The sequence below is a fragment of the Tursiops truncatus genome, chromosome 20 (genome assembly GCF_011762595.2).
Source record: "Tursiops truncatus isolate mTurTru1 chromosome 20, mTurTru1.mat.Y, whole genome shotgun sequence".
NCBI lineage: Eukaryota > Metazoa > Chordata > Mammalia > Artiodactyla > Delphinidae > Tursiops > Tursiops truncatus.
In genome coordinates, this window is record NC_047053.1 from 38527364 (window position 1) to 38548122 (window position 20759).

General features: G+C 50.3%; 1 protein-coding gene and 2 long non-coding RNA genes across 3 annotated transcripts in view; 1 reads left to right on the forward strand and 2 right to left on the reverse strand.

Annotated features, from left to right (window-relative positions):
- The window catches only part of LOC101329169 (keratin, type I cytoskeletal 14), a 69586-nt gene that overhangs the window by 36553 nt on the left and 12274 nt on the right, over nucleotides 1–20759 (reverse strand). The window lies entirely within an intron of this gene.
- Nucleotides 140–19756, forward strand: LOC141277316 (uncharacterized). The gene is made up of 3 exons (XR_012328473.1): nucleotides 140–383; nucleotides 12976–13076; nucleotides 19426–19756. It is a non-coding gene; the product is annotated as an uncharacterized lncRNA (long non-coding RNA).
- Nucleotides 11950–14257, reverse strand: LOC117309752 (uncharacterized). Its single transcript, XR_004524056.2, has 3 exons — nucleotides 14141–14257; nucleotides 12423–12517; nucleotides 11950–12286 (listed from the first exon to the last, which is right to left on the reverse strand). It is a non-coding gene; the product is annotated as an uncharacterized lncRNA (long non-coding RNA).

A 20759-nucleotide genomic window follows, 5' to 3' on the forward strand; every position in this document is an offset into this window, starting at 1 on the left:
GCTTTATTCTGAGAGTAAAGGGACCTTGATCCGAGGAGCCCTGGCATCCCTGTGGCCGCTTTCCAGATCACAGACCAGGAGCTAAGGGAGGAAGCTGGAGATCTGATAAGAGACTCTGACAAAAGTCCAGGCAGGAGAAGCTGGGGGCTGGATTCAAGGAGATGTGAGAGGTTGGTGAGAAGTGGCCTGACGCAGGGTGTATCCTGACGCAGAGGCTAGACGCAGAGGCTATGGGTGGAGCTGATGGAGTCACGAGGAGCACGAGGGAAGGACAGGAATCTAGGATGGCTCCTAGCTTGGCGCCGGAGCCTGGCATCTGCACTGCAGTCAGAGGACTGGTCTGGACCCGTGATTTATCCGATTCCGCCCCCCACCCCGAGAAGGTCAGTGGTTCCCCCCCGCCAGGGTCATCCCTGGATCCGCTTTGGATGAAGTCCAGAACTAGGTTCTAATTGGGTTCTACTCACTAAGCACTCCCTGTGCCCACGTCTGCCAGCGCTGATGCCCACTGAGGGAGGGGGAAAGACAAAGGCTGTGTCCACACAGGCCCTGCCCACACGGAGCCCACAGTCAGGGCCAGGAGTTGGGAGGTGACTTCTGACCAGAACCTGCGTTTTTCAAAATCTCAACAGAGCAACAGTGAACATGTATCACCTCTATAATCTGGGACGGAAGGTGTTCACATGTTTTCAAGTCTGACTTGCCCTAGGCGTCAGTGGCCTCAGTAGGGCAAGTGCAGCCCAGCAGACTGGGGGAGGGGTGATCAGGTTGGCCAAGCTCCGGGAAAAAGAGCTACTTCCCCAGGGAGGAGGGCAGATGGAAGGGTGTGTGTTGGGGGGCGGGTACATTCTTGAGGGCAGCTGGAATTCAGAGCCCTCTGGAGACAGAATGCTGAGCCTTGACCCTCCTGGCCCTTCTTGGCTCCTCTCAGCTCTTCCTGGCCTCTCCTGGCTCCAGCCGGCTGCAGGATAAACATTCATTAAGTAGAAACCGCAAAGAATCCCAGAACAAGGCGGGCTGCCGGAAGCGGGGAACAAAGGAGGGCTCCAGGTCTGGGGTGTGCTGGGGGAGAAGCCCTTTGCCCAGAGAAGGAACGACTGAGGCCCCGTCCTCTGCCAGGGGCCTTGTATCCAACGGGCATTTTGGTCAGCCAACAGTCGATTGGGAAGGAAAATGCGCCCCGCCCCAGACAAACACACACACACACCATTAATGGAGGACAAAACCTCATTGGCTCCCTTGGGTACTTCACTGCTATTCCAGACAGGACCTATGCGATGCCAGCCCCAGCCCTCACCGGCGCCTGGGGCACCCAAGCACCAGGCCTGAGGCCTTCCAGGCGCCACCAGGGAAGCTCGGGGAATCAGCTCTGGAGCCAGAGGGCCAGGAAGCCCTCCAGCCACCCCGGCCTGAGCCCCAGCCCTGTCCAGTGGAATGTGCTGGGGTTGGGGGGGGGGGGGGGCGCGGGGACTTCCTTTGCAGGCCTGGTCTGGGATTAGGGCAGGGGCCTGAGGAGACCAGAACATGCAGCAAAGACATCAATCCTAGCTCAGTAAACACACAGAGAGGTCCCCGGCAGGCGGAAACCCACCCAGCACCTTCAGGCAGAGATCCGTATCCGGGCTTTCAGAAGGAAGGGTTTCAGCCGGGGAGGGGGCGGGGAGGCTCCGGGAACCCGGAATTTGCCATTCCTGCCAGGCCCACTTTACCTTGTCCTCACCGGCATCTTGACAACTAAGAAATACGGTAAACCCCAACTACCATATGACCCAGCAATCCCACTACTGGGCATATACCCTGAGAAAACCATAATTCAAAACGAGTCATGAACCAAAATGTTCATTGCAGCTCTATTTACAATAGCCAGGACATGGAAGTAACCTAAGTGTCCATCATCGGATGAATGGATAAAGAAGATGTGGCACATATATACAATGGAATATTACTCAGCCATAAAAAGAAACGAAATTGAGCTATTTGTAGTGAGGTGGATGGACCCAGAGTCTGTCATACAGAGTGAAGTAAGTCAGAAAGAGAAAGACAAATACCGTATGCTAACATATATATATATATATATGGAATTTAAGGAAAAAAATGTCATGAAGAACCTAGGGGTAAGACAGGAATAAAGAGACAGACTTACTAGAGAATGGACTTGAGGATATGGGGAGCGGGAAGGGTGAGCTGTGACAAAGCGAGAGAGAGGCATGGACATATATACACTACCAAACGTAAGGTAGATAGCTAGTGGGAAGCAGCTGCATAGCACAGGGAGATCAGCTCGGTGCTTTGTGACTGCCTGGAGGGGTGGGATAAATAGGGTGGGAGGGAGACGCAAGAGGGAGGAGATATGGAGTTTTATGTATTTGAATAGCTGATTCACTTTGTTATACAGCAGAAACTAACACACCATTGTAAAGCAATTATACTCCAATAAAGATGTAAAAAAAAAAAAAGAAAAGAAATACGGTAAACCTCCGCTGCACGCCAAGCAAGAGGATTCAGATGAAACTCCTACACCTGTAGGACAGGAGGGCAGAGACCTCCTCACCCTGAGGTTTTCAAGTCTGGCCTGACCACACACACTCACACACACACACTCACACTCATACATACTCTCACACAGGTGTGCTCACACTCACACACCTGTACATATGCACGTGCACACGCTCTCCACACTCAATTGTGTGCTCACAAATACACTCACACACACTCACACACTTACACTCACATGCTCACTGTCACATGCATACACGCTCATTCACTCACACACGTGCACACACTCTCCACACTCATATAGTCACGCACTCACATGCTCACACACACACACACACACACACTTACACACTCACACTCCTCCATCCAAAGCAGCTCTGCTCTCACTGGTTTCGCACAGCCAGCTTCCTGTAAGGTAGTGCTTGAGCAGAGGATTGTTCCTCTTCTAAAGCTCAACGACTGGCGCTTTCAACCAACTCCATCAGTTTGTAGGTCAGGAGACAGAGACAGGAGAGAGACTTGGCCTCCCTGAGGTCACACAGCTGGTTTCCCGCAGCCGAACTGAGACCAGCAGGCAGGCGCCCTGGAACCAAGCTGTCTGCCCCCAGGGGAAGAGCTGAGCTCACAGACGAGAAAGGGGTAAACACTGCAGGCTCCTGACAAGAGCAGGTGACAGGCCAGGGGCAGAGGAGGGACACCTACAGAGGACTGCGGGAGCTCAGGGAAGCAAAGCTGCCCTGTGAGGCCTGGGGTGAGCAGGGAGGCACCCCTGGAGGAGGCAGAGTGAGCAGAGCCCAGGGTGAGCAGAGTGAGGACACCAAGGTGGCAGATGGGTGGAAAGTTCCAGAAAGGGTGCTGTAAAAACAGCCCAAATGACACGGGTTCAAGCCCTAGTCTGGGAGGATCCCACATGCCGCGGAGCAACTAGGCCCGTGAGCCACAACTACTGAGCCTGTGCGTCTGGAGCCTGTGCTCCGCAACAGGAGAGGCCACGATAGTGAGAGGCCCGCGCACCTCAATGAAGAGTGGCCCCCGCTTGCCATAACTAGAGAAAGCCCTTGCACAGAAACGAAGACCCAACACAGCAAAAATAAATAAATAAATAAACTCCTACCCCCAACATCTTAAAAAAAAACCAGCCCAAATGTATTGAGTCCTTACTACACGCCTGGCTCTGTTCAAGTATGTAGCAAACACTGACTTGTTTACATCATAAAAGCTCCCCTGTGCTGTAGATACTGTTGCAAACAGCAATATCCCCATTTTACCAACTAGGAAACTGAGGGCCCACGCAGGGATGGTGGACATGTCACATCCTATCCTCCTATTGGTGTCACAAGCTCTCGGCTGTTGAAGGCTCTCCCTGTGCCGGGCACTGTTCGTTACATATGATGTTTACTTATCTCGCACAAACCCTCTCAGGTTGGTGCTGTTAGCCCCATTTCAGAGATGAGGAAACTGAGGTTCTGAGACGTTAAGTAACTGGCCTTGGATGACATGGCCTTAAAATAAATAGTGGATCCATGAATCAAACCCAGGCCACATTTTATAGGGGAGGAAACGGAAGCTCAGGGCGGTGAAGCAATTGGACCAGGCTAATGAGTAGCCTTTCACTACAGAATTTGTGGGAACAACCCAGGGGAAATATTGGCAAGCTATATCATGAACCCACGGCCAATAGCCTTAAGACATTTAGAGTTCCTACAAATAACCAAGTAAGAGATCAACAACCCGGGAGGAAAAAAGAGCCAAGCATGTGAGCAAAGAGTTTCCAGATGCATATATATATATAATATACCTCAGGATATGCAGACTGCATTTAGATATATGAAAATGTTCAACCTCCCTCACAATAAGATAAGTGCAAATTTAGACTATCATAATTTCTCATTTTTTACATGTCAGATTGGTAAAGATGAAAAGGTAACTTACTATTTGTTGGGCATATGGGGAACTGAAAAAGCCACTCATTGTTGATAGCAGGAAAATCAGTATAAAATCTATGAACAGTGATTTCCAACTTCCATCAAAATTTTAAATATTGATTTAAAATTTTGACCCATCAACTTCTCTTACAGGTATTTATCTTTTGGGTGTATTTTTGCAAGCATGCAAAATGACATGAGGTACTAGGATGTTCATTGCAGTGTTATTTATAATAGCAAAAGGTGGAAACATCTACATATCCATTATATGGTACCTCTATACAATACAATACTGTGCAACCATCAAAAAGAATGAGGCAGCTCTATATGGGACTGATAGGAAAGATTTTCCAAATACTTAGATGAAAAATAAGGTTGCAGAGCAAAGAATATCATTTGCTACCCTTTGTATGTGTGCTCCAGGGAAGAACTTGAACACACGTATATTTGTATATGCACAGGATAGCTCTAGAAAAACACACAAGAAAGTGATGGCAAGGAATGCTTTCTGGGAGGGGAGCTAGGAGATTGGATTCAAAGGATGCAGGAAGACTAACATTTTGTTGTCTATCCTTCCTACTTTTTTTTTTTTTTTTGCGGTACACTGGCCTCTCACTGTTGTGGCCTCTCCCGTTGCGGAGCACAGGCTCCGGACGCGCAGGCTCAGCGGCCATGCCTCACGGGCCCAGCCGCTCCGCGGCATGTGGGATCCTCCCGGACCGGGACACGAACTCGTGTTCCCTGCATCGGCAGGCGGACTCTCAACCACTGCGCCACCAGGGAAGCCCTATCCTTCCTACTTTTAAATTTTGTACTATATTGTGCATGTAGTACCTCTTCCAAAAACTACATATAAAATACATTTGTGAAAAAAAACCAAACTTGGGCTTTCAGACCTGCCAAGAAATTTGGATGGCCTGGGACCCCAAGCCTGGGCCCAGTAGGGCCTCAAGACTTCAGCCCCTCTGGATCTCGGTGGCTGCAGGTGGCCTCCCTGACCTGCGTCCAGAGCCATGCCCAGAAAGCATCATTCACTGCCTCACTCGTTTGTCTGCCACGCATGTGCTCTGAGCCAGGCCCTGCACCAGGTGCAGAATACAGTGAGAGATGAAAGAGACCCAGGCCCAGCCCCTGGCCAGCTCCCTGTATAGCGGGCAAGGTGGAGGCGGAGCAAAGGAAGATACGTACAAATAACTACGGGACAGAGCTAAGCAGTTTAGTGCAGCAGTTAAGATTAATGAGTGACTGTGTAGTAGGCCAGTAGGCCAGACAAGCTGGCCTTTGAAACGAGCCACACCTCAGTTTATGAACTACTCATTAGCCTGGTCCAGTTGTTTCACTGCCCCGAACTTCCGTTTCCTCTCCTATAAAATGTGGCCTGGGTTTGATTCATGGATCCACTATTTATTTTAAGGCCATGTCATCCAAGGCCAGTTACTTAACGTCTCAGAACCTCAGTTTCCTCATCTCTGAAATGGGGTTAACAGCACCAACCTGAGAGGGTTTGTGCGAGATAAATAAAAATCATATGTAACGAACAGTGCCCGGCACAGGGAGAGCCTTCAACAGCCGATAGCTTGTAACACCAATAGGAGGATAGGATGTGACATGTCCACCATCCCTGCGTGGACGGCCGCTCGGCAGGTGCTGTTTTTTGTCAGTGAATGCAGGGCATTCGGCAGCTGGGAGCAGTTCAGTGTGGCTGCGGAGTAAAGTTGGAGGCGTGGAGGCTGGGGAAGGCCATGGAGGGGAGCAAAGTCCAGACCCACACTTCCGCGGGGGAGAGAGTGGTACTGATTCTAAAGCCGTCAGCTGCGGGGGTCACATGGGTGGGAGGGGAGCAGGCTACATGGAGAACAGTCACTGAGGGACAATCACAAAGGCCAAACTGGCCGTGACTGGTACCTCAATAAAGCAGGGGAATGAAAGCTAAACAGCGGCGCTGACCGGCACCCACAGGGCCCGCCCCAGCCCCACCGTCCCTCTGGGGCAATGTTTGCCTCCTCTTCTCAGAGGCCACCTATTTGGATTTGGAAATGGAGCAGGCACTGGCCTTTCAGCTTTTCCAGGCCTATCCCCCAAAACCACACCTTCCTGCAACCAGACATCAGGTGCCGGCAGGAGCTGCTTATGTCCTCACGCTCCTGCCTCTGCTCCACCATCCCCTCCACCTGCAGTGTCCTTGCCCTCAGCCATCAGAGCTCGAACCCTACCCCTTCTCCAGTGCCCGATGTGATAGGCAGATAGTGACCCTCCAGAGATGTACAAGTCCTAATCTCCGGGACCCGTGACTGTGTATCTCACATGGCAAAAAGGGAGTCTACGAATGTGATTAAGTTAAAGACCTTGAGATGGAGACGTTATCCTGGATCATCTAAATGGGCTCAGTGCAATCACAAGGGTCCTTATAAGAGGGAAGCAAGATGGTTAAAATCAGAGACAGGAGATGTGACCACAGAAACAGAGTTTGGAGCAACGCACATTGAAGAAGGAAGGGGCCACAAGCCGAGGAACGCAGGTGGCCTCTAAAAGCTGGAAAAGGCAAGGAAACAGATTCTCCCCTAAAACCTCCAGAAGGAACACGGTTCTGCTGACACCTTGATTTTAGCCCATAAGCCCATTTCAGACTTCGGACCGTTAGAACTATAAGATACTAAGATCTTGTGTTGTTTTAAGACACTAAGTTTGAGGTAACTTTTTTGAGCAGAAATAGGAAACCAATACACCACTTCCTCCTTCAAGCCTCTGCGATCCTGGCACCCTGTCCACCCCAACTCCTTCCCTCCTCTAGCCCATCTGGTGCTTTATCTGACCCTCTCCTTCGGCTATCCTCTCCCCACCTGGTGAGAGTTAGTTGGCTCTTATCTCCTCTACTAGACGGTGAGCTCCTTGAGGGCAAGGTCTGGCTATTTGGGTTTGTGTCCCCACCACCCTGATAATTCTTCTGCATCCTTCCAGATGTATTCTCCACCCTTCTTGGCCCTACTCCGTGCCCCGACAGCTAATCTCTGGCTGCCCCCGTTGGATCAGCCAATGGGGGACAGCTGCAGGAGATGGACAGGAGGGAAGAAAGACGCTGGGCCTATACTTCCCCCCCCCAGGGCAGCTGCTTCTGCAGAGCAGCCCTCCTGGCCTCAGCCCCCACCAGCTCCCATCACACTGCTCCCTCCTCCACTGTCCCTTCAGCTCCCATGCTCCCCGCCCCACCCCACCCCCACCCCGTTGCTACCCCATCCCTGCTCCTGTCCAGACCTCCAAAAATAGTTCTTTCTCTAAAGTCCTTTCAGCTGACCCCGAGAGTCATTGTATCCTGCGGGCACCCTGACACATGCAGGTGTGGCAGTCAGCTGCAGTGGGCCTGCTGCCCATGTAGACACCGCCTCTGTCTGTTCTGTCTTAGATGGTGACTCCACCAGGGCTGGGAGAGGCCCACGGAGCATTCTTCTCCACCCCCAGCCATGCAGGCAGGGAGAAAAGCCTTAGCAAGGGGGGAGAGCAGGAGGGAGTGGGCAGCAGGTGGGGCAAAGCAGCCTGGCCCTCACCCCCATCAGGTTCTCTGGACCCCACTGCCCACACCTTGACAGATCCCAGCCACATCCCTGCTCCTGGGGCACGTGGGCAGGGCAGGAGCTGGTGGGGTGGGGCTGGCGCGGTGCCTGGTGCCACCAGGCCTGGCCAGCTGCCGTACTCCTTCCCCTTCACTCCCCAGGGTCTGGGCTGCTAAGTGACTCACCCCACATCCCTCACACCCTGCCCTGTCCCTGACCCCCCCAGCCCTGGCCCCTGTCAGCCCCATCTCCACACTGGTTCCAACAGCCTGAGCAATGCTGCCCCACACTCTGCACCCCCAGAATCCAGGGAAGCTCGCCCCTGCCTCACGGAGAAACAGCAGGCCTCGGACGTCCCAGCCCAGACCTGGCGCCCCCCCCATTTCCAACACTAGCTACCCTAGACCAGGCGCCCGGACGTAACGCGTTACATCCATTCTGTACAACTTTCCAAGGGAGATCACCACCACCCATTTTACAGATGACACTGAGGCACAGAGTCCAAAGCCCTCTGCCTCCAGCCACGGCAGCTTTCCCGTTTACCCTGAGCCAAACTCAGGGAAGTCAACAGTAAGGAGGAAAGGGCGCTGGTGTCGAGTCCAAAGCACTGGATGGAGTCTGGCCTCTGAGAGAAGAGGGAATTGCAAGGCGGATCAGAGGCTGGCATCTGGGCCACGGAAGGAGGCGGTGGTGTCTGCCCCCGAGCCAGCCACGGCTTCAGAAACAGCAAGACGCGGGCCACCGGGCTGACTTTACGAGCTCCCCGGCCGCGTGCAGCTCCCTTTTGTCCTCAGCGTGCTGAGCTCATTACGCCTGTGCAGCAGACGCCCAGGACCAGGCCAACTCGGTGCCACAGCGTCCCCTGGAGGTCTCATGGGGACTCGCCGCCCTGCCACGGGAGGCGGCCCTCCCCTTTCTGCATCTCTGACTGTGCTCAATTCTGAGAAGAGAGAAAGGGTCAGAGAGGTCTGTCTGGGCAAGGGCAGGCCCTACACTCTAGTCTACTCCTTGGCCTCCCTATGGAGAGCAAACGGGCCCTGAGCTGAGAGTGGTACAAAAGAGCGAGCCCCAGAAGGGCTGGAAGTCCAAAGGCCCAGATTCTAGCTGTGGGACCCTGGGCATGTGTCTTTCCCTCTCTGGGCAACAGAGGAGTGGAGGAGGCCATCTAAGGAAACGTACCTCCCCTCCCAATTCTAAATTTGTAGTTTGTCTGACATTTAGTTGCCTCCAGCGCAAAATGGCCACAAGGGGCCGCTGCAGCCACAGCTGTGAAAGAAGCTGGCGCTCATAGAAACTGGCCACACACCTTCCCAGCTGACCTACCTGGCCGCACCACGCCCCGCCACGACCTCGAGGGCAGTCAGCCCAGCCTCCCTCCTCCCAGTACCATCCCTGCTGGAATAATAATGTAACCCAAATGTTTACAACCTTCCCAGAATAGGACAGTCCCCTCAATTCATAGTTCTGTTGGGGGTGGAGCTTAGTGGGACCGTTAGGAGATGCAGCTACAGAAAGCTGGGCAAGCTAGGAGCATATATCCAGTGAGACCTAGAAACACCCCTAAATCCCTTGCAAGGGGCTAAGACAAGATGCCAAAAGGAAATCCAGTCATCCATGGAATCCCGTGTACGTGGGCTCAAATCCAGGAGGGTAGGGAGTCCCCAACTAGCTGGTGGTGCTTAGACAAGTCAATGACCCTCTCTGAACTTTGATTTCTTCCCAAAACCACCTGGTAGGAGGAAACCCTCTGGAGGTGGGGTCAGTATTTGAACTGGGGGACCCACCCCCAAGTTCCCCCCATCCCCAGCAGTTGCCCTGCACAGATAGGAAATGTGGGCATGGGCAAGGGGCTCATAGCAGCCTCAGAGCAACCCTTGAGATCACTCTAGAGATGTGACGTTAGAAGATTCCTCAGCCTAACCCTCCTACACTGCTGTAGGGAATGTAAATTGGTGCAGCCACTAGGTAGAACTGTATGGAGGTTCCTCAAAAAACTAAAACTAGAGTTGCCATATGAGCCAGCAATTCCACTCCTGGGCATATATCCAGACAAAACTCTAATTTGAAAAGATACACACATCCCTATGTTCATAACAGCACTGTTACGCTGCCGCTGTTCTTTCATCGGTTACACTTCAACATGTGTTCAACAAGCATAGACCTCAGCCCCTCCACAGAGGAGAAGGGGTTGGTTTAGAAGTCAGCACAGCTTGGGTTCTCACCTACCTGAACCCCTGTCATCGGAGAATTGATGGGAAGTCTTCTCTGCCACTTTGGAGCCATGCCAAACCTGGTCACTTACATGTTAAGTGACCTAGGGCGAGTTGGTGAACCTCTGAGACTCAGGATCTAGAGACAGCAAGACCTTCCTCAAATCGTGGTTGTGAGAATTCATGAAACAGCATATCTAACCTGCCTGGGACCGTGCTGGGACCTAGCTGAAACTCGACCAATGGGCGTCATTTGCTTTGTTTTCTTTTTATTAGTAGTGGTAGTTGTCATATGGTTCTTGCAGCACACGTTGCAAGAGAGAAGGTCCCCAGCTCAGGGGCTTAATGTACGTGATGGCGAAAACAACGCGTGATGAACTGACACAGACATCCGTCGGGACAAGGACAAGGTTGTGCCTTGATAGTTGCTGGGAGGAGAGATATGCTGGGAGGTGGTGGTGGAGGCAAGGAATCCTTCTACCATTCCCCACGCTCCACTTCTACACACTGAGGTAGGGCCACCACTCTGTTTTCCCTTGTCCCATGTGCCCTGGGGCTGGAGTTTCTCAGAAACTCTGAGATGACCTGTGTCCATCTTCAGTGGGGGCCCCTTCTAGAAGTTCTCTGACCAGCTGAGGAAGGTGGGTTGGGGGACCCCACTCACCCCATCAGCATCCTTCAGAGAGCACCAGCTCTTCAGCAAATTGTTGAGGGAATTCTGGGTACTGTTACTTCCTCTTGGAAACACACAAAGCACTTTAAGAAAACAAAGGCTTTAAAAAGTCCTGCAAATACAGAAAACTGTTCGACTTGTTTACTTCCATGTTTCCCACTGGATTTGATCTCAAGAGTTTTGGTTGGGGGGTTGTGTTTTATATTTATTGGCACCCCCGGGAAAATACATTGGAAAATTGAGAGCCTCAAAGAATCTAGGAAGGGGCTTCTGTTAGGAACTATTATAGAGAGGATGCTTTGAGCAAGCCCACCCCAACACACATACATACTTTTTGCACCTCAAACAATACTATTTGCAGTGGATTTTGAATTTTGTTTCCTTTGTATTTATCTGAGGTATCTGCCAGGGCTGACAGAAGTTCCCTTGGAAAATCCCAGCAGGTCATGTTGAAGAGAACAGAGAGAAGGGACTTGGTTTGGTTCATGTTTGGCCTGAGAGAAAGAAGATGGTGTGGCCCTGAGGTTGAGGGGGGAGCAACAAGACAGATGGATATAAGACCCCAGGGGCAGAGAAAATCCAGAGGGATTATGAGTGATGGATTTCCCTGGCTCAGGAAGTCCGTGGAGACCACCCACCCCAGTGCCCTCATCCCTTCAGTGTCAATCCATTTGTTCCACACACTGAAGATCTCTAGTGGGGAAACTGAGGTCCAGAGACAAGAAATAGCTGAGACAGGGACTCATTGTTCCTTTGTGGCCACTTGCTTCCTAAGAAGAGAATTTCCAAAGCTTTTCTGCTCGTGAGGGGTGTTCATCTCTGTACCCAGTAGGTGCCCAGGGATTATTTTAGACGGCATGAGATGATGAGGGTGGGCTTGAGAGCCAGACCAACCCAGATCCTTACTCAGCTGCGTTATGTCCTCTGTCTGAGCCTCAGTTTCCCATCTGTGAAGTTGGGTGGTTGTGGGCAATCAAGCAGATGACTTACGTAAAGGCCTGCCACAGGACCAGCATAAAAGGGGTGCAACTGTAATCATGATGAGGACATGCAGATGGGGTGGAGGCGGAGGACAAAAACGACAAGGAGACTTATAGTTACCAATGGAGCATAACTTTGGAGAGAGGAAGGGACCCAACTCAAGCACAGTTGTAAGCTGGGGGGCAGGGTCCTCACCAGTGATAAGTGTCATAGGCGCACACACACAGGGAGCTATTGAAGTCAAAGCTGTGGATACAACTCAGCCATGGTGTTTACGCAGAGAAAGCAGGTGCTGGGAGTTTGATAAATGATGCTTCCCAACTCTAGTGCAGCTTCCGACCAGATTGGAGACCATGTGTCTTCTTGCCAGACTCATTCTCTACTAGGAGGATTGCATCCGGACCAAAGATGGTCGCACTTCTTGGCCAATAGGGCTTTGTCCCCCACACAGGGCTGGGAAAAGGTGAGTGTAGAGAGGGCACGGGCTTACCTGGGGCCCTCGGGATCCAGTTCAGTCTCCTCCCCTTCACCGAACAAGCCCTCTCCTTGTCCCACCCCCGGCCCCCACCAATGCACCCTGCCCTCTCACCAGCCCCAGGAAGCGGGTTCCAGTTCCTCCATTAGGCCACACTCAGTGTCACCTCCAGGCCTTGACAGTTGCCCCTGCCCAGAACACTGGCCTTCCTGCAATACACACATGCACATAAACACCACACCTCCATCAATTTTCACCAGGATGTATCCAACCGGTCCTTCAGGTCTCGGCCCAGCCCTGGCTCCATGGAATGTTCCCTGATTCCCAAGACTGGGTTAGGACTCCTGCTGTGTGCCCCAGAGCCCCCGGGCTTCCCAGAGTGGAGCTCAGCACCCTAGGTTATGCCACTGTTACTCGTTGGTCTCCCCCCGTAAGACTCCGGGGCAGAGCCCGTGTCTGCCTGGGTCTCTGTCGTAGCCCCGGTAACCAGCAGCGTGCACAGAGCAGGCCCTGGATAAGTGCGTGTTGTGAATGAAGGTGTCAATGACTTGGTAAAGGTAGACCGGGGCTCCACTGGGGACGCCCCAAAAGCAGGAGGCTCGGAGAAGCCAGCTTCCTCCCCACCCCTACCCCACCTTTGGATCTCAAACTTGACTCTTTCTTACAGGTTTGGTGTTTTCTTGATTCACTTTCCTGAGGTTTCCCTCTCCCTTGACGAAAGTACTTCTGATAACGGCCCACGTGTCTCAGTCATGCTGAGGGGAGCAGGTGAGAGGGATCACAGTTGGCTGGGTCGGGCCTGAGTTAAGGTGAGAATGCCAAGTCCCGGGGACTGAGGGTGCTGGTGGCAGCAAAGATGGATCGAGAGTCTCCAGGACTAAAGTTCAGGAAGATCAAAGCCATCTGAAGATGTATGAGTGTCAGAACCAGACAGTGTGGGGGCAGAGGAGTTCTTAGGGACCATCTGGTCCAAAACCCTCATCCTTCCTCAGCGTCATTCATTCATTCATTCCTTCAACAAGCTCAGACAAAATGCCTTCATGGGGGAAACTGAGGCCAGACATCGCAGAGCTTGCCTAATTATTTGCACAATTGTCTCAAAACAGCTCTTCTCTGCTCTTCAGAAGCCCATCTCTGACCTTAGAAAGTGCTAGAATAAACCATAATGGAAAAGAATATGAAAAAGAATATATATATGTATCACTGCATCACTTTGCTCTACAGCAGAAATTAACATTATATGTCAACTATACTTCAATAAAATAAGTTTTTTTTAAAAAGTGCTAGAAATTGTTAGAGGCCACATAGGCAGTACTAGGATGGCAGTATCTGGAGCCAGGACAACCTTGGTGTGTGTGACTTGGGCAACTTCCTTCCTTCTCTGAGCCCTGGTTTCCTCATCTATAAATGGAAACAACAATAGCTAACTCTCACAGGCGTTGTGAGAAATAATGACATGTTACAGAACATCCCTGTCCCACACCTGTCATAGGGAGCGTCCCCTGCCGCCATGGTCAGGTCAGGGGCCCTGTGCGCTTTCCCAGCCCCTGTTCCCTCCCCTCACCGACTGCACACACAGCACATCGTCCGTCCGGCAACGACCAGGCTGCTTATCTGCCTCCAGCACTAGACCGCCAGCCCCATGGGGAAACAGACCTCATCTGTTCTGTTCACAGTTTTATTGATTTCCACCCCCTGACCCAGAAAAGGCACCAATAAATATTCGTCGAATGAATCAACAGATGAATGAATGATCTGAAGAAGCAATTAAAATAGAGACTCCAGCTAGAGATGTTCATAGAAGCACAGTCCCCACACCCACCTTTCCTCACCATCTTTTAACCTCACACCGTACTGTCGCTGCTGGGTTTTATTTGTTGCTGATGCTGGTGGCTTGTCCCCTTGAACTTTATTTTCGGTTTCACAGGAACCCGCTCCCACAGTCCCAGTGGTTCTCAGTCTAGTAAGAGTTACAGAGAAGGGAGCTGATTATCTTCCTGTTTGGGCCTGAGACAGAGAGAGAGCCTCAGGGCCCCGAGGCCAAGAGGGCCAGCAGCAGCCTCGACATGTAGCAGAGACTCGAAGGGGAGGGAAACGCAGGGAGATCAAGGCACTCGGGGCTTATGAGCGTTGGAGTAACAGATGCTGGAGCCAAGAGGATTCTTGGAGACCATCCAGCTGTTACCCTCATTCCTGCACTATTGGCTCAGTTACCCACACCTCCCATTGGCCAGCACTGAGCCAGGGCCTTAGGCGGGGAATCTGAGGTCCTGGGAAAGAATCCGCGTGTGGGAAGTCACCATCTTCTTTTTTTTTTTTTTTAATAAATTTATTTATTTAATTTTGGCTGAGATGGGTCTTTGTTGCTGTGTGTGGACGTTCTCTAGTTGCAGAGAGCGGGGGACTTCTCCAAGCTGCCAAACCACAGCATCAGTTGAAATCATAGTCTTGCCAATTCTCTCATGTAAAATTTAGACCATCGACCAGGCAAGGGGGGCAGCCACAGAACTGGAAGAGAAATATATGAGTCAATTTAATCGACTTATAGTACCCCCAAGCTCCAAATTATCCTCACACTCCCCCCTACCATCCTTTGTCGTCTCCAGAATTATAAATCAGACCCCCAAGGGAAGAGGTCCATTATAAAGCGAAAGCTGAGAGAAAAAGGCTTACTCGCCAAGAGAATGTCAAGATGTTACTAATCTGTATCAGCAGAAATGTGAATACTGGGTTTGGGAATGGACCCTAATTTTTGATCAGGCTAAATTCATCCATATAGAGGCATTAACCAGAGATTCACAATTCAGCTGCTAGTTGGACTGTCCAGGAGTGGGTCTAAAATATTCGTTCAGTTGGGTGGCAGAAACTGAACTCGGTAGTGGCTTATACAAAATAAACTTGAGTTTCCATAAAATCCTTGCAAAGAAGGAAGGAATAATAATAAGGGAAGAGGAATAAAGAAGAAGAAATGCAACCAGCCAGGGAAACAGAAATGTCGGGGTGGGGTTATCATGTAGAACCCATTCAATTAATTCCCAACTATGAGAGCCCAGAAGACACTGTCTAGACTCTGGCAATTAAGAAATACCTAGACAAGAGGGAACACAGTGTAGCAGTTGTTTGGGAAGTGATCAGAGTCATCAACCCTGAATTTTTTCTGCTACCAGGAAAACATGGTAGCAGTTGTTCTTTGGGGTTGTGGATGGGAGATGCTACATTCGAATTATCCTCCCCGATTTCTATAGAAATGGGGTCCCAGGTGGCAGAGGACAAGTAGGGACCCTTCAGTTCTGGAGGGCTGGAATAGTAAGCAGAATGACAAGACCTGTAGGTATCTATATGATGATTAGTTCATCATGGATCTCTATGACCAAAAGATGAGGGCAGACCACCAAAATCTTGCTTCAGTGAGCATTCAGTTTAAAGTAACAGAAACAAATCTCACTTTCTTAACAGAAAGGAATTTAATACAGAGCATTGGCTGCTTACAAAATCATTAGAAGCCTGGAGGAGCAGACTCTAGATTGAGCCTCTAGGAAGGGCTCCCAGATTAACACCACAGAACCACCCCCCAAAGGAAATCCTGGTCTGCCACAATAAGTGGCCCTAGGACCATACAGTAACTGGTAGATCTATTCCAACAAGAAACACTTCCTTCCTCCAGATCTCTTTCCGCTCAACTCACGTCCCACAGAAGTGCATCTAATTGGAAAAACCCAAATTACACCTAGATGTAACTGTAAGGGAGTTTAGGAAAAGTAGGGTTAAAGATTATCTGCCTCTAGAGAATAGGAAAGTTCACTAGAAGGATGTGGGAGCTGATATGAGCAAGTCGGTCTGTCATATCTGCCATAGTTTCCTACCCCACCCCCCAAAAAGAAAACTTTAGGCCAGGAAGAGGCCTGTCTTAAGCCTTGTGATAGAGAAGGACAGACTCTTATCCAGTTCCAAGACCAGAATCAGCTCCTAGACCCGGAGGACTTTGAATAAAGGGAAGTCCAGGTACCCCTGAGGAAGGGCTCTGCAATAACATCACAAGCAAGTACTGTACATCTACCTCCTAACCTTCCACATAGGAGCCTGTGGGCATTTACAAGAGTAGCTGTGTGCTGGGGGAAGGAAAATATCCAGACCTTTGGGGACTATTGGACTCTGGTTCCAAACTAACTCTAATCTCTGAACATGCAGAACAACACTGTGGTTCACCAGTTAGACCGAAACCTTATGTGGGGGTAGGTTATATCTGTCATTCCAATCACTATTCTTTCCCAGGTAAATCCAAAAACTACATTTCCCAGCTTCCTTTGTCACTAAGATAAGCCAGGTGATTTAGGTTCTACCAATCAGGTGCACCATGTGAGACTTAGAAGGGAGGTATGTGAAGTATGGGCTCCACTTGGGGCATCTAGTTTGCTGGCATGGATGGCAGAGATGGTGTTGTCCTGAAGCCCAAGCTGGGGAGGCTGTTGATTCAGAAGGCTGCATCCTGACCTGAAAACTTCCTAGTCTCGGCAGCGGCAACAGCTCCCTTGGCAGACCCATTCTGCTGTGTCATTTGGGGAGATGTTAGAAATTCAGCCTAGGTCCTGTTTCTCTAACCCTCCTAATGATTCTTTGATTTATCTAGAGCAGCTATAAATCCCTTACTTGTTAACGTAGCCAGAGTAGCTTCTGTTGGTTGCAGCTGAGAATCTGACCACTACAGAGGATCATACGGCAAATGGAGTTTTGACCTAAGTCTGCCTCTCCTGAGCCCAATAGCACCCTGGACCCAGCCTGTGTTTTTTTTTTCCCAGTCTCTGAAATGGAATAGAAGAAGACAGTAAATGGCTCCCTGATCCATGGAGTAAGGATTATTGTGGTGAGAAGCATCAACAACACTACATCTCTAAGGGAATGAGAGAGATTAGTGCCATATGAAAGGTCTGATAAATTCAGGGTTGATGACTCTGATCACTTCCCAATGAACTTGTCGTTTTCTCTGTGCAGAATATGGGCAGATGTTAGGGAAGGATTACTTTACAACTTATTACATGTCTATTCTAATAGCAATCATTGATCCACATTGGACCACAATAATCCTAGGCACCTGACGTGGAAACCTCTTTTTTCTCTATCCCAATAAGCAAAGAATACCAGAATGTGTTTGCTTTTACCTACAGAGAAAGCAGTACATCTTTTCCAGCATTTGCAGAGAATCAGACTTGGGGTTTATGCAAACAGAAGCCATTGTCCAAATCACACTAATTAATTGCTCCAGGAAGACACCACTGCTGTCACTGCTGGCCACAGACATTGCAGCTCGAACCACTGATGTTGGGCACTGCATATCCCTGCAGAACCACCGCTACTGCAGCCTTAATAAACTCCCTGTCTCTGCCCCAGCCCTGTTCCTGCCATATTAGATGCCACTCAATGCTTCCTTCCCATACAAATCGAAGTCTTTTGTAGGAGCATCTGATTGACAGAGCTATGCCACATGGCCATACCCTAGCACCAAGGGAAGTTGGGAAAACCAGTTCTTGGGGAGTCTCAGACTCAAGATGGAGCATTCCCCAAATAGAGATAGAGAGAAGATAGGCGAGGAAGAGAGCTGGTAGCAGGAAGAGAACCAGAGAAGATTGTCACCAGTTGCACACTAAGGGCAAAGCACTAGAGAAAGGATCACAAACTCTCGCTGCTCAGGCATCTTGCTAGAGCCATCTTGGACCCAGAGACACCATACAGCTTCCATCTCCATAAATCCCAGGATCTTGGGTTTTCCTGAGCTTCCGTGTTTGCTTAATGTCCTAAGTTTACCCTTACATAATCCCTCCCCCAATGATTCAGAGAGTCTGTGGCAAATTATATTTTCCAAAGATCAATATATCTCATTCCACATGCTGTCCTTCAATGTGACATTGCCACTCCTCCATCTTGAGATGGGGTCTCTGTTTTCTATTTCTGCCAAGCAAATTACTGCAAATGTAGCAGCTTCAAAGAGGACCCATTTCTTAGCTTGCAGTTCTGCAAGTGTGACCGGATTCTCTTTGCAGGGTATTACAAGGCTGAAACCAAGGTGTTGGCCAGGTCGAGTTCTCACCTGGAGACTCTGGGAGAAAATCTACTTCCAAACTCTTTCTCGTCCTTGGAAAAACTCAGTTCTTTGCAGCTGAAGGGCTGAGGTCCCCGTTTCCTTGGTGGCTCTCAGCCCTTAGAGGCCAGCCACATTCCTTGCCTTATGCCCCCTTCCATCTTCAAGCCGGCAATGGAATATTGAAATCTTTTCATGCTTCAAATCTCTGACTTCCTCTTCTGTAACCAACCAGAGAAAGCTATCTGCTTTTAAAGAGCTTACGTGATTACGTCAGGCCCACCGGATAACCTCCCTATCTTAAGGTCAACACAGTAGAGACCTTAATGAATTCTCCAAAATCCCTTCACAGCAACACCTAAGTTGTCTTTGATTGAATAACTGGGATTATCTTAGAATTCTGCCTACTGCAAGGTCTATGCTTCCTCCCCTTGAACCTAGGCAAGCCTGTGAGTACAGCAGAAGTGACACTGCCTGACTTCCAAATCTAGGCAATGAAGAAAAACAGCTTCTTCCTGGTTCTTTCTTGCTTAGAACATATGTCTTGGGAGCCCTGAGCCAGCATCTAAGAAGTCTGGCCACCCTGAGGCTGCCCTGCTGGAGGGATCACACTGAGAGTCTTCATACAGAGATGCCAGGGAGCCCCTGCAGGGCCAGCCCCCCGGTTTGAGTGTTTCCAGCCCAGGGACCAAACATGTGAGCAAACAAGGCTTCGGGTGACTCCAGCCCCCAGCCTGTGAGCCTCGGTGACACCAAGTACAGCAGAAGTGGGCTGTTCCCACCAAGCCCCCAAATCGACATTGTTCTTTTAAGCCTCTAAGCTTTGGGGAGGTTTGATACACAGCTGTAGCATCTGGAACGCAGGCTGAGGGCTCTGTCTGAATCTGTCTCTAGTCAGAATCCTTGGAGAACATTGTCAGGTGCTGTCTTGTGAGAATGTTCCTCGCTTTGCCTTGGAGCACTTTATTTGTGCCTATATGTTTCACCATCTGTGAAATCTTCCAAAGAAAACCCACATCATTTTTGTCTTGTTTCCCTCTGTAGGTAAGAGACCTTACACACTTCTGTTCATTATCCAGACTTGCTTGAGCCAGCTGGCTGGAGGATGAGAGTCATGTGGTCCTTTCAGCCCTAACCAGTATGCAGCCAGCCCCTGATGCAGAGCTACGCAGCTGACTTGGAACTGACCACAGATGCTTATAGGAAAACAGAACTGCCCAGTCCAAACTGTCAACTGCAAAAGCACAAGGTAAATAAATGGTTGTGATTTTAAGCCACTAAATTGTGGGTTGCTTTGTTACAGGCAAAAGTTAACTGATAGAAAAGCTAACCAACACTCTTAGAGTGGACTCACTTGATTTTCCCTTCACGTCCTTTCTGCCCCACCTCAATCCCAAAGAACAAATGGGTCAAAGTCCAAGTTTGATTTCCAGTAAGAAAGCTTTATTGGGAAGTCGAGATAAGACAGGGAGTGGGTCACCCCCAGACCAGACAGAGGGAGGGAGGTCTCCCCAACCCTCTCAGAGGAGGGAGCCAATGGGCATCCAGAGGAAAGACATGCCCAGTCAGCCCAGTTCCAAATGGGCCTGGAGGCTTGTTACTAGCTATTCCCAATGTCAGGCTGCATCCAGGTCTGCCTGCCTGGGGTATGCTCAGCTGAGGCGGGGCTGGGAAAGTTTACAGGGGCTCTAGTGTCACAGCGGGTAGCCTGTGGAGAGACAGAAGGGAGGTGAGAGTGAAAAGAGAGGACTTAGAGCAAGAGACAGAAAGACTTGGAGGACGATGGGCAACTGGCAGGAAGATGGGCACCTGGGAGCAAGGAGGCTAGAGCTCAAAGAGCTGGAGAATCCTGAGATGGAAGGACCCTTGAGTCCTAGTGGCCCCCATCCAATTCCTGAAGATCTCCTGCAGCAGCTGGCAGGTGCTCTCCCATATCTGAGGATGGAGGCTCATGAGGCAGCCCCCTCCTCCATGAAACAGTCTTTGTTAGTAAATCCCGTGCATGTTGAGGCAAAGATGGCCTCAGCCTCTGCCCATGGATGCACATCCATGACCCTGCAGTGCCACCCGACACACAAAACCACACCAGACTCTCTAGAGAAGAGCAGCTCCCAGGCACCTCAAGGCTTCTCTGAGCCAAACATTCCCAATCATGTTACCCAGCCTTTCGCTACAACTTCATAGTAAATTTTTATTTTGCAAGATTCAACATGCACAAGGGAAACTTTCTCTGACCTAGAGACCACTTCACCTGTGGGACTCTTTCCTGCATTTAGACTTTATTTTTAATATGTGCTCCTTTGGGCAGTTTTATCGTATAACTGGCTTGTCCAAGCCAACCACTGACTACAACCCCTGAGCCTCTTTTCTACCTGAAC